The sequence below is a fragment of the Mesoplodon densirostris genome, chromosome 10, assembly GCF_025265405.1.
Source record: "Mesoplodon densirostris isolate mMesDen1 chromosome 10, mMesDen1 primary haplotype, whole genome shotgun sequence".
Lineage (NCBI taxonomy): Eukaryota > Metazoa > Chordata > Mammalia > Artiodactyla > Ziphiidae > Mesoplodon > Mesoplodon densirostris.
The window spans coordinates 104,099,871-104,113,802 of NC_082670.1; the positions used below are offsets into that span (position 1 = coordinate 104,099,871).

Below are 13,932 nucleotides of genomic sequence, written 5' to 3' on the forward strand. Positions count from 1 at the left end.
TCTTCCCCAGCTCTGGAAATGAAGGCAGCCAGTAAGAATTCTCAGACTCCTAGAGTCAGGGGCAGAGGAGACCTGCAGAAGAATCACACCCCCATCCTTACGCTTCAGGATGCTAATTGGAACACATTGAATTTTGAAACGAGCTCATTTGAGCGGCTGGGGAGAAACAGCTGAGGGGTGTAGGGTTCTAGACCTTGGGGGTCTCTCTAGTTCCCCGTGGAAGCTCTAGGGGGAGGGTCTCCATCTGTCAATCCCAGTCTTTGCCTGGCTTTGTCTGTCTTTTTCTAGTTTGGCCCCTCTGGCAGGGACACGGAGAAGTGGGGTGTCACTAGATGTCTTTGTCAGTCGGGCTGTGGTTCACTTTGCCAAACATCATCGCATCTCTGACTCTCTCTCTGCTTTATTTTGACTCATCTATTTCTGTCTGCCCTTGGGGGTGTGTGTGTGTGGCGGGGAGGATGTTCTCACCAGGGTTCTGATCCTGCTTTCAACCTCTCCCTCCAGACCCCAGGAACCTCCGCACCGTGCAGAGCCGGAGGCCGGGGCGCTCTGCGAGAGCAGCTTTGACCCTGGGGCAGGTGTGGGAGAAGGGGTCCGAGCCCGTGGCGCCCCCTCGCTCCCCTTCCAGCGTGCGCGGAGAGCGGGGCGGCCTAGGAGCACAGAGCGGGAGGCGGGGGCACTGCAGGCCCGGGGGCCCAGGTCTCCGCCTCCCTCCCGCCTTCTGGGCTGGCGCCCCTCGGCGCAGCTCCTCCTACCGCGCCCCGCCTCCGGGTCCGCTCCCTCGGCGCCCTCGGCGCCCCCGCCGCCGCCGCCGCCGCCGCCGGGCGCCGAGCACCGAGCACCGAGCAGCCTGGCTGCCGCGGCCGCCTCACCACCAAACTTTCCCGGGAGCCGGCGCCGGTGAGTCGGAGCGGAGCGCGGGCAGGGCGCGGGCAGGGGCTGGAGTGCGGCCGCGGCTGCGGGGCGAGGCTGTGCGTGGCCGGGCTTGGGTCTGGGCATCCCCACGGAGCCGCAGAGCTCCCGGAGCCGGCGGCGTGGGGTGGGCGCGCTCCGGGGCCCTGGCGACTGTGGGCGGCGCGGGTAGGGTCCCGGAGCGCGGCTGGCTCCGCGGCACCCTGTCTGATACCCAGCTCTGGCCCCCGCCCGACCTGCACACACCTGTGGCTTTGCCTGGGTTCTCCAGCGTGCGCGCCCCAGGCGTCTGCCTCCGGCTCCGACAGGGGAGGGCGAGTCTCCATTTTTCTCAGAGCTGCCCTAGGCTCTGAGTTTTATGTTCCCCACAGTCCGAGCCCATCTCTTGAGTGCATTGAATGCGCCAGGCACTGGGTATCCGTGATCTCTTTCGGTTCTCCCTTTAACTTGATGAACCGGCATTATTATACCCATTTTACAGAGAAGGAAAGAGGCTCAGAGAGGGAAAGTTGTGACCAGGAGCACCACCGAGTCAAGGAGAGAGCCAGGATTTTGAACCCGAGTCAGCCTGACCCACACCACTTAATCACATGCGGGCAAGCCCCAGGTTCCGCGTCACCAGGGGTCTGGTGTGGAAAGTGTGGAGACCGCTGCCCATGCTCTCCTACAGCACGGCTGCAAACCCGGGGCGGACCGCCACCGCCTCATTGTGCCTCGCGGAGGATCCTGTGGAAAGATGCGTGGCCCTTACTGTCAGGGAGTGGATTCTGGCGACAGAAGCCCGTTGGGGCTGCCCTTTCAGGTGAAAGGAGCCAAATTCCAGAAGCTAGTCTCGATTTTTCTGGAAGGAGCCAAGGAAGTCAGGAGCTGGAACGCAGCAGTTCTTCACGGAAACTTCTTTCCTTCTCTGGGTGATTCTCCCCTCCCCCCGCCCCCCAAAGAGACCCCACCCCAATCCCTTAATCTCTCTGAGGTGTCCGCTCCGCCTGGGAGCTGGTAATGCAGAGATGCTCCAGGCAGGGTTGCTGTCCTCCGGCAGGGGGCTCCCACCTCAGGCCTGGAGCCCGATGATGAAGGAATGGTGCTGAGGCTAAGTACTATGAACCAGGCCCTCGGCCGGAAGGTACGTGGGGCACTCATTCCATGATGGGGCCTAGGTCCCTGTGACTGGAGCACAGATGGAGTGTGTCTCCAGAGCATGAAGGAGAGCAGAGCTGGGATCTGATAGGGAGGTCTTGAATGCCCCAGTCTTAGCTTTAATCTTGGAGTCAGGCAGGCACAAACAGAGACTGGGAGAGAGAGAGAGAATGGACCCGTCAGAGTATCATTATGCATCATCCCACTTAGTTTTCACAGCAGCCTTGCAGAGTGGGCACTATTATTACTAGGCTCCTTGAACAGATGGTCTTTTGAGGCTCAGAGAGGTTAAGTAACTTGCCTGGGGTTGCCCACGTGGTCCGTGGAGGAGTTGGGATTTGAACACAGGTTTTCCTTGACTCCTTCCAGATTGTCAGTGACACTCAGGCTGTAGATGGGACCTTCGGTCCCTTCTGCTTGTGACTGGCAGCAGCAAAGGTGAAAATAGAGAGATGCCAGGCAACAGGGTCCCCGATGCCCCTGCACCGCTCTCCTTTCTCTGTGATAGGTGTCGTGTAGGAGGCCTGCTGCTGAGTGGTTATCACTCACAGGAATCCCTGACAGCCCCACGTAAGGTCCCCAATCTGACCCAGGGCTGGTTGGACCCTCACACAGAAGCCCGAGGCTGCCTGAGGCTACCCTGCCGTCTCAAGAGGTATTTCCCCTGATGGAGGGAAAGTCTGTAGGGAAGCCTGATACCATTTTCATGTGTGAGAGAGAATCCCTCCAGGATAGAGGGTGGAGATGGCTCAGCACTGCCTGGACATGATTTCAGAGCTGGGTGGAGGCAGGAGCTGCCTGCAAGCCCCTGCAGCCCAGAGGAGTTTGGACAGTGCTGGGCTGGGAGTGCTCCCCCCTTGGCTGACTGGCCGAGGCAGGAAGAACTTGTATCTGATCTTCCTTTCCTCGGACTCTCTCAGAATTCCATGTTCCTGTTTGCACTTTCCTTTTTACAATCCAGGAGTGCCCGGTGGAAATGGTGTGGCCTTTCTATAACAAAGAGGAGGCATGGCAAAGAGATCAAAAGTGTGGATTCTGGAGCTGGCTCAGATCCCAGAGCTGTCACTTATGGGCTCCGTGGCCTTGAGCAAGTTGCTACACCTCTCTGTTCCATTTTTAGGATGGGAGTATTCCTAGCACATTCCTCACTGGGTTGGTGAGAGAACTGATTGTGTTCATGCGCATAAAGCACCTAGATACAATACACGTTTATGAGGCAGTACATAAAAGTGCTATTTAAATGTTAGTTGTCCCTGTTGTTACCGTTAAGGTCAAACAGACCCAGCTTGGTAACCTGGCTCTGCCACCTGCGAGCTGCCTGCCTGACCTCCTTAAGACGCTTGCTTTTTCGTCTATAAAGTGCGAGTAGTCTAGTGTTAGATGTAATGTAAGAAGTCTTAGTGTAGGCTCAAGCTTTAAATAGCCTAAAACCTCAAGTCCCAGTGCAAACTTATTTAAAACTTCCGGTGCTCTACGAGGTACTCAGCAAATGCTGGGCATTACCATGATTACCACTGTTAACAGCAAACCTCACTCCTTCACACTGCAGCTTGAACTTGATGCTCTGGCATGTTTCTGAGGGGCATGGATTTGGGACAATTTTCTGGCTTGTGGGACACGAGAAGGATTCTTCTTATCTTTCTGCCCAGGTTCTCTCTTCATGGTCATTTCTCAGGGACAAGTGTGGGCCTCTTGATGGTTGTGGGAAGGCAGAAGGTAGGTGTGAAGTTCATTTCATAAGGTCTGCCCTGTCCTCACCAACGCAAAGACGTCAGCAGAACACGCCACCCCAGCTGCCTTTCAGATTGATTTTCTGTGCACCTTCCAGGTGGAGAAGACATACCCAGAGTTCTGGGGTTTTTTCCCCCTTAAAGACAGAATGGTGCAGTAAAATAAGTTCAGGATTAGAACTCCAGCCCTGGCCCTTTGAGCTGAGTGACCTTGAGCATCAATTTCCTCATCTGCAAAATGGCCATTAATCATATCTTCTAGTGTCTGTTTCTCAGGGTTAATGCCAGGGTGGAAAAGAAAAGGAAAAAAACAGGTAGTGTAAATGGCAAAGAATTACAAGCAATTGTAAGTAATTCTCATTAGCATTCAGGCTGGGCATTAGCTGTAATTGCTCCTGATCCAAGACGTTTTATCTGAAAGACATACCTGGCAGAGGATTATTCAAGCCCAGTCACCTGCTGCTCTCCCTTTCACAGTGACGCTGAGCATTTCTGAATCTCGGGATGTAATTATAATAAAGCTCCCGTATCTTACTTATAAGTGACTCACTTCTGCCGTTAATGGTGGCAGAGGACTCAGGCGCACCCTCATTGGGAACAGTGCTGCTGATGCTGGGGGGAGGGAGGTACAGGATACCCCTCCTCTTTATGCGTTCATCTTCCCTGCTGTAATTCTCCAGTGATAATGCATGAGAATCACATGGGCCAGGATCGAAGCTGACAGCTCTCAATTTGTGCAGCAGCTTGGATGGCAAGACCCATTGAAACTTGTTGCTGCCAGCAGAGTGGATGTTAGAAACCATTACATCACAACAGAGAGGATGGAGCAGAGGAAGTTGAGGAAGGCACCTCGGGGAGTGGTTAAAAGCATGGATTCTCATGTCCAGCAGACCTGAGTTTGAATCTCGGTTCTGCCAGCTTGTTAGTTGTGGTATGATTTTTGTCTGTCTTCCCACCTCGACTGTCAGTTCTAAAAGAGCAGGGACCATGTCCATCTTACTCACCAGGGTATTCACAACTCTTGGTACATAGAAGGGGCTCATGAATGTCTAATGAATGAATGAATATATGAATGACAAGTTGCTTGTTTGAGCCTCAGCTTTCTCATCTGTAAAATGGGGCTAACATAGCACCCACCTTATAGGTTGCTGTGAGCACTGAATGAAAAAATGTTGTATACAGAATAAGCACTCAACAGTGCCTTTGATGACAAGTTGATGAGCAAAAGCAAAGACACAGCTGGCCTAATCTGGGAGAGAGAGCTTTTTCCCTACCCTTAGACCAACAAGGGGCAAAAATGCTAGTCATAAGAATCCCTGTTTTTATACAACACTCTGCAAAGTGCTTTCTTTCTTTTTTTTTTTAAGTATAGTTGATTTACAATGTTTCAGGTGTACAGCATAGTAATTCAGTCATACATATATATATATATATATATATATAAAACAGGTATTGAATATAGTTTCCTATTAGGTCCTTGTTCTTTATTTATTTTATATATAGTAGTGTGTTTCTGTTAATCCCAAATTCCAAATTTATCCCTCCCCTCCCCCCACAAAGTGCTTTATTATCTATTGACTCCTCACAACTAGGCAGGAATGGCTATCCATGTTTTACAGGTGAGGAAACAGGGGTTCAGAGGGCTTGGTCAGACACACCAGAGTCACACATTTTAGAAGCAACAGGAGGTAGAATATAAGCCCAGGTTACTCTGATCTGCCAGGTGTTCCTGCTGAGCTCTCTATTGCCCCTTGGGGGTGGAGCGTGCAGTATTTAGACTTCCATGAACATGGTATCTCTCTTCATTATTTAGGATACAGTTTAGGTCCAGTTTCCTAATGTCCCTTGGTGGTCTTGCACATCTTTTGTTAGATATATTCCTAGTTATTTGATATTTTGTATGCTATTGTAAATGGTATATCTATATTTATCTACACATATATATTTTTTAAATTATGCTATGTTGGTTGCTTTTTTGGAGAAATATTCTTGCATTTTGCACATTGATTTTGTATCCGGAAATCTTGCTAAACTTTCTAATTCAAAAAAAATGTATTTGTAGATTATTTTGGAGATACTGTGTATACAGTTACAGGAGGTGCAAATAAGTTTTGTTTCTTCCTTTCCAATCCTTTCTTCCCTTTGGGTTTTTTTTTTTTTTCCTCTCTCTCTCTCTTATGGAAGAGCTGTCTACATTTGACAGTTAGGTATAATGTTTATCTAGGGTTTTGGCAGATAATCTTGTGAGATCTTAGTTCCCTGACCAGGGATTGAATCCAGGTCCCGGCAGTGAAAGCGCCGAGCCCTAGCCACTGGACGGCCAGGGAATTTCCTTGGCAGATAATCTTTACTAGATTAAAGAAGCTCCTTTCTATTCCTAGTTTGCCGAGTGTTTCTTTTCTTTTTAGTCATAAACGGAAGTAGATGTTTTTCCTGCTTCTGCTCAGATGGTCGTGATTTTTCTTTTTCAATCTGTTAACATGGTGAACTACATTGATTTTTGCATTTCTGGAATAAACCCAACTTGAGTTGTCCTGTTGCATCTTTTTTGCTGGGCTATTTCTCATCACCTTTTTTGCTGAGGACTTTAACATCATGAGTTCATGAGTGAGATTCACTGGCAGTTTTCCTTTTTGGTGTTTACTTGTCAGACTTTGGTATCACTGTTATGCTGGCCTCATAAAACAAGGTGGGCTGTGTTCCCATTTCCTTGGTTCTCTAGAAGAGATTATGTAAGCTGGGTGTTGTTCTTGTTGAGAGTTTGGTAGAATGGACCAGTAGGACCCCCACCGGGTGGAAGCTAAGTGCAGGGTGGGGAGGACAGCTGGTTTCAGCTCAGTCCAAGGCAGAACTTTCCAACAGGGAGAGGCTCGGGTTGCCTCAGGAGGAAGTGGGCAGAGTCTGTGAACCCAGCTGTCCTGAGTGCTGTGGGGAGAGCCGGGCTTGCGCTCTGGGTAGGGTTTTTCCAGCCAAGGATCCCAGATGAAGGAAGTTCAGCCCAGGGTGAGAGTCTGGTACCCGTCTCCTCCTGCTTCTAAAATTGCTGCGTCTGCAGACAGTGTACGCTGTGAATTACTACTCTCCGGTGCCCGCGATGAAGGGACTTGACTCCATCCATGCACACGTCCTCTTTCCCCCTCTTTGATATCAGTTTGCCTGAAATCCCCAGATTATGACCTGGGGCCACACCCCTCCAGCCATTTCCCTCTGACCCCCCGGGTGGCTGGATTTGGGCAAGTTTGTCAGCTGAATCATCCCTCAATCCTCTTTTACTAAAACAGGAGGCCCTGTGCTAATTTGGATCATCTCTCTTAATCCCCATAACAAGGCCATGAGGTAGCTACTCTTACCCCCATTATTCAGACTAGGAAGACAAGGTTTCTAGCTGTGAATTGTTTTAATAGTTTCATCTTTCACAGTAAATTATCACTGTCTAACCTGTCTGGGTTTGGGTGTAAGATGAAGGTCTCACTCAGTTCTCTTTTCACATATTTCTCTAGTTGTCCCCATCCCACCTGCTGGCTCGCTCTTCCTTTCCTTGCCTCCGCCACCTGCATCAGATCCTCAATTGCTCTGCATCTTTAGAAGCAGGGCTGCAGCGCCGTACAACTCCAGGGAGCACCATCCACATGGTTTTCTATTTCAGGGTTTGCAACCTGGACACCCACTCCTCAGCTGTTCACGTGTTGAACTTGCTGCTGATTCGGGCGGCCAAGCATCAGACAGGGTCATGGCAGGACCAGGGCAGACGCTGGCTGGGCGCCACGCAGGTGGAGGAGAGCAGTGCAGGTCTGTGCCGTGCTGCTCGGAGGATTCTCTGCGGAGCATAAATGTTAACTGCTCCCAAAGGCATCTGCTTTCCCCTTCTTTTTCTCTCTTTTTTTTCTTTCTTTCAAACTTTCTAGGCAGTTCTCATTCGGTTTATTCTTTTAGGAGAACTTCATTTATCTACTAGATGGCTTTTCTCTGTTCCTGGAGAGAATCATCACTAAATAAATCCATCCCACTGGCCCTCTCCCCCAGTGCAAGTGAAGCCCAGTTCCATCTCCATCGCACACACGTGATCCCCAGTGTCTGCCAGTGTGACTGTTGATGCTGGCCCCCAGTGGAAGCCTGTTTTCTTTCCTTTGTCCGAAGCATCTAACTGTTCGTATGGCACGTCCACCCTGAGGGGCCCCTGACAGAGCTAGTTTCCGCCTCCCTGGAGGATGATGGTCTAACTTTTCCAAGAGCCTCTCGAGGGCTCCCCACAGCAAATTTGGGGGAAACCATGAATTCTGCATTTAAATCGGACCTTCTGAAAACAAGTTCATGTCAGGTAGAAAGAGACAAAGAGACAAAATGTAATTGTACATATAAATTCAATTGTGTAAATGATACTTGTAAATTCAATTTATGGCAAAGAGCAAAGGTTCCGGGGCCAGACGACGTAGGTTTGGATCTTGGCTCCACCACTTTGCAGTGTGTCTCAAGCAGGCCATCCACCCTATCTTTGCCTTGATTCCCTTGATTAGAAAGTGGGGTTAGTGACTGTATTAACTTACAGGATTGTTATGAGTATTAAATGAGTCATGAGGTTTGAAAGAATTAATATTTGAAAAGCATTGACAGCAGAACCTGGCAACTCGTAAGTGTTTATTAAACAAACCGATGAATAAGTAACTATCTTACATGGATTTCTTTTTCCCCAAGAAATTGGGGGTCATTTTGTCAGGTTTCAAAATAAATCCCACTGGACTTAAAATTTTTGAAACTGTATTAATCCTATACATTAATTTGTGACCCACCTTGTGTGATGAGTGTTTTTGTGTAAAGATGTTTTCTCAGATTAAACTGGAGGCTCCTGAGGGTGTGCTGCATGCTACTTTGTTGAAGATCTCTGAGGTTAAGATTCTTTTTAAAAGTTCTAGAACCTACAGGCAAGTGGGTTTGGTGGCAATAGTTGGGGTTTCAGAGTTTTGACCGGGTGCCATAAATAGTTACCTTTTTGGCCTTGGAGGAAGCATTTTAACCTCCCTGGCCTCAGTTTCCACATCTGTAAAAGGGGAGTCCTAATATTAATAATAGTACCACCACTCACAGCGTTATTGAGAGCCTCTTCCCCCAGGTCTTGCAATGGCTGGCACCTTCCCGTCACTGAGGACTCAGATGTTCCCTCCTTGGAGAGCCCTTCCCCGACTACCCCGTTTTGACCCCTGCCCAATCCGGTCCCTGTCTGTTGATTTTCTTCATCACTGCTACCAGATTGCAGTACAGGAGTGTAGGGGTGTCATCTGCCTGGTTGACAGCTATACCTGCAGTGCCTTTGTTAATAGCACCTGGCACCTAGCAGGTGTGTAATGAAAATTTATTTGATGAAGGAAGTGAGTTCACAGCTAGATCCTGAAAGACACACACCCTGATCATGCAAATGGCAATAAAGACCACCAAGTTGGTGAAGATACCAGCACTTCGTAGCATTCGAGTACCTGAAAATGCTTTTTAGGCATCTCAAAAGTAGTAAGTAACACTGAGCAAAGATGAGTTATTTTCACGGTTGTATCAGGAGCTTAGTAAGTATTTGTCAGTCATTTATTGATTGGTTCGCACAGCACCGAGCACCGGGCTTGATGAGGGAGGCCCTGAGAATCTCCATTAACAAGGTAGGAACAGCGGACAGGGTCTTCTCCCGCTGCTCAGTCCTGTTGGGGGGCGGGAGGGGCCAGTAAATAGCACTCCTCTGCCCGGCCTGAGTTCTGGACCAACTGAGTATTAAGACAAAAAGCAAGGTAGCCGGAGAACAAAATGTCACCGTTATTACTGATCCGAGTGACATTGAAGCATGTGGGCTGCTAATGCTGAAGGCTAGAATCGGATGGGTTTCCCACCTGCCCCAGGGGTGGGCAGGGCTGGGTTCCTGCAGAGCCTAGGTCTTTCTCCTAGGCTCGGTCGGCTGACTGAGAGCCCAGTTGGATGCAGGCTCCCAGCAGGCAGGTTGGCTCCTAAGAGCAGCCCAGAAGAGCCTGTATGACTTGGCTATTTCATCTCTCAAACCCTCTTATAAATACGTGGCACCGTGCACGGGCCCTGGAGAGTGAATGAGGAGTGGGAGAGAGGCCAGGGTCTGAAGCTAGAGGAGCTCCCACTATATGGAAGGAAACAAGAGTCAGGAAGCAGGCAAGAAGCCCTGTAGCTGGGGGAGTGAGGTCAAGAGAGGCAGGGGGGTGCAGAGGCCGCTGGTGCCTGCTTCGTATGTGCACCAGCAGAGTATGAAAGCAGAAGAGTCCCTCACCTTTCTCATCCCTCCCAGCCAGCTGATGGAGGAAAGGAACTGTCATCTATTGAGAAGGCACTCCCGGCCAGGGCTTTTGGTTCATTATGTCACCCCGTCCTCTCCACAGCCCTGTGAGAGAAGTATCAGTGTGGCCATTTTAGAGATAAGAAAACTGAGGCTAGAGATGTGGACTAACTTATGCTAGGGTGGAGCTGGGAGACCAGGAACGAGGCTATTGCAGTCGTCCAGGTGAGAGAGGAAGGTCACTCAGACCAGTGGTGGTGGCCCTGGAGAGAAGTGGACAGACTAAGACTGTTGGAGCAGGTGCAGTAGGACTGACAGGTGGCCGAATGTGGTGGGGCTGGATGGCGTGGTACTAGAGGACAGTGTTAAAGCAGTGCTTCTGGGTAACTTGTGGAGTTTTTGTTTTGTTTTTTGCACTTTGGATAGAATAGATGTGACCCTCCTGGGATATTCAGTGAATTAAGAATATTCAGTGAATTAAGAATTCCATAGACACCACATCTGCACATGTCAGCTGAACTGAAACTGATGGTCAATCACTCTTTTTAAAAAAATTATTTATTTTATTTATTTATTTTGGCTGCTTTGAGTCTCTGCTGCTGTGCGTGGGCTTTCTCTAGTTGCGGCAGGTGGGGGCTACTCTTCATTGCGGTGCGTGGGCTTCTCCTTGCGGTGGCTTCTCTTGTTGCGGAGCACGGGCTCTAGGTGCGTGGGCTTCAGTAGTTGTGGCACGTGGACTCGGTAGTTGTGGCTCTCGGGCTCTAGAGCGCAGGCTCAGTAGTTGTGGTGCATGGGCTTAGTTGCTCTGCGGTATGTGGGATCTTCCCGGACCAGGGCTCGAACCTGTGTCCCCTGCATTGGCAGGTGGATTCTCAACCACTGCGCCACCAGGGAAGCCCCGATGGTCGATAACTCTTAATTGGAAGTGCCAGCTGGGGTGTGCTCAGGGGAGTCAGACATGCCGGGCTAGGGTGGGGCGAGAGGGAAAGATGCCGGGTCTGTAAGAGGCTTGTAAGCAGAAGGTGTGTGTGTGGGGTCTCAGGACCCCTTCTCCCACTCCAGAATCCCCTGAGAGGTGTAGTGCTGCCCCCTGCTGCCCGGTCATGTTCCCGGAGCTCAGCCTCCCTCAGCATCCTCCCTATCCCAGCTTGAGCTTAGGCCTGGTCCTCCCTCCCCAGAACCCCAAGAGAGCTCCCCTGCCCCTAGGTGGCCCCCTGCCTGTTTTCCAGGGAAGAATCTGATCAAATCACTTCCCTGCTCAAATTCCAGTGACATCCTTCCTCTGCAGCCATTAAGTAGAATGGGGCCTGGGTTGCACCATTTAGAAGGATGTCTGTGATAAGTTCATGGTTAAATGAAAAGAGGAAATGTCAGAATAACACTGACAGCCTGAGACAACAGAATGCAGTGGTCAGAAGCCTGGGCCCTGGGCTGCACTGAGTTTGAACCCCGGCTCTGCCACTTAGTAGCTGTGTGACCAGGAGCAAGTTCTTAACTCCTCTGTGCCTCAGATTCCTCATGTGGCAATGGGAATGGTAACAGTACTCGCTCCCATAGGGTTGTAAGGACCAAAAAGGAGCTAATATGTGTGCAGTGCTTAGCCCAGTGCTTGGCTCCTAGTAGCATCCATAAATGTCAGCTATTATTATAACTATATAGGTTCACGTACATTAATAGGCACCTCTCTCCATTTTAACCTCATTTGTCAGGGCTCAGAAGTCTCTTCCAGGAAGCCTTCCCTGAACACACCCCACCAAGGCTGGGCCAGGACCCTTCTCTGGACTCACATCTACCACACACGTATTACTCGTTATTGTGACTGTCTGTCTCCCCATGGCTTTAAGTAGCTTGGGGACGTGGGCTGCAGCTTCCCCATTATATCCCTAGTGCCCATCACAGTGTCAGGGACATAGTAAGCCCTCAGAAATACTTCTTGAATGAAAGAATGAATGAGCGTGAGCAGGGCTTTGAAACATAAGGTTTTGAGGGGGTAGAGATGTGACGAAAGGATATTCCGGGCAGAGGTGGGAAGGCATGTGGTCATCCAGCAGGTGACCTGGTCAGGCCACATCATAGCGTGTGATTAGGGAGGGTAACAGGAAGCAATTAAGGTGGGCAAGGTGGGCAGGGGGCATGAGAGATGTTCTGTGTAGGGGAAGCAGATGTAATAGGGGTGGGCATGGGCAAGGAAGGGATCTATAGGGCCGCCATCCCCTTCTCTCATTTCTGCCTGCTCCCCCAGACTGGCCAGGGGCTTCTGTGACACCAGGCACTCATCATAATGTAAAATAAATACCTGCTTTACCTGTCTCTTTCCATCAGCAGATTGTAAACTCCTCGAGAGATGGAAATGTATGTTGTTTTTCCCCTCTTTTTTCTAAAACTCTTCTTGCCCATAAAGATAAGCTGTTTCCTCATCCACCCCTGCTTTTTCTCTGCCACGTAGGGGTACAGACATAGATTGTGTTGTGTGTTCTGATATCGGGATCCTAGTAGAAGTCACTCCAGTTCTTCTGGGAGTAGATGATATATAGCTTCTCCACTTAAACCATTCACCTGACTCTGCTTCCTTTATGGAGTTCTTAAATCAAGCCAGAAACAAGAACAGCCTTGCAGTTCATTACTGGGTAAGACAATGACATTGGCCTTTGACCAGTGGCCTGCAGAAGAAAAAGTCCTCACTTAAGTTCTTGGGTCTGAACGAAATCTTTGCCAAACCCAAAGAGGCAACGTCCGGGCCAGCAGCAGAGGAGTGGGAAGGTAGAGCTGGATTTGGAGAGTTCGAAGGGATCGTACCCCTGCTGTGCACAGGTGACACGACAGTGGACAGGCAGACACAGCCATTGGCTTTGCAGGGTGATGAAGACAGATGCTGGAAGAATAACAACAAAGTGGGATGTGATGTTCTCAGATGGGGAAGCACAGTGCTGACAGAGGCTCGGAGAGGCTAAGTGGCTGGCCCAAGGTCACACAGCTAGCTTAGCTGAGCTGGGGTTTGAACTGAGATACTTGGATCCCTTTCTTCTGTGCTAGGAAGCCCCTCACGGTGAGATGCTAATTGCCTGAGTTTTTGGAAATTGCTCAGCCTTAGGTAACCCTTCCAGTTTTTCGCTTGGTAGCTTACGTTGCATTTGTCCATTCAGTCCGTCCTATAAATATAAAAAGGGGGTGTTTCTAGGTGCTAGACCCTGTCCGTACCCTTTTTCCCGAGTTCCAGGCTACATAGTAGGAATAAGTCACGAAACTAAGCCTTGGGTTTCCAATGTTGAATGCTCACTGATACCCAGAGATGTTGTTGTTTTCTCTCTATTACAAGCAGAAAAAACACACACAGGCGAACAGGGAAGAAAAATCAAATGAGCATTTGGCTCTGTGGATTGAAGGGAAAGCTTGAGTGAGTTACGGGATGGACACCCCAGGTTCGTTCGGGCTGATGCGGGGCCTGGTTGCCCCATCGGCGCTGGACTCCATAACAGCAGGGACACCGTGCCAGCTCTGAACACCCAGAGCTTTCTCTGCGTCCTTGGTCACTAAGGGAAACCAAGCATGTTTCTAACGAATGCCTTTTACTCCCTTTCATCCCAGGCACCAAGCTGTGTGTCTATCCATGCACTAAGTGTTACTTTGAAAACACTGCAGCTGGCAGCAGGTCTCCGCTTCTGTGCTTGCTGGTTTACAAGATTGCCCTGAAGCATCTCGTCAGCATCGGCCAACACGAGTTGGCGGTACTGATGGTGCCAGCATGTGAGGGCCTCGTGCCAAGCCCTCTCTATTTGTTGCCCCATTTGGCCCTCTAAGCAGCCGTGTGCGGTCGGGACTGTTGTCCCCATCCTAGAGATGAGGAACCCAGGGTCACACAGCTAGAAAGTGAAAGAC

The 13,932-nt window shown here is 50.0% G+C and overlaps 1 protein-coding gene across 1 annotated transcript in view; it reads left to right on the top strand.

Annotated features, from left to right (window-relative positions):
• The first annotated feature begins 867 nt into the window (after nt 1-867).
• Nucleotides 868-13,932, top strand: part of HRH1 (histamine receptor H1) — an 80,754-nt gene continuing 67,689 nt past the window's right edge. The window contains exon 1 of the mRNA XM_060110919.1: nt 868-900. The gene's annotated coding sequence lies outside the window, so the exon portion shown is untranslated. The remainder of the gene's footprint in view (nt 901-13,932) is intronic.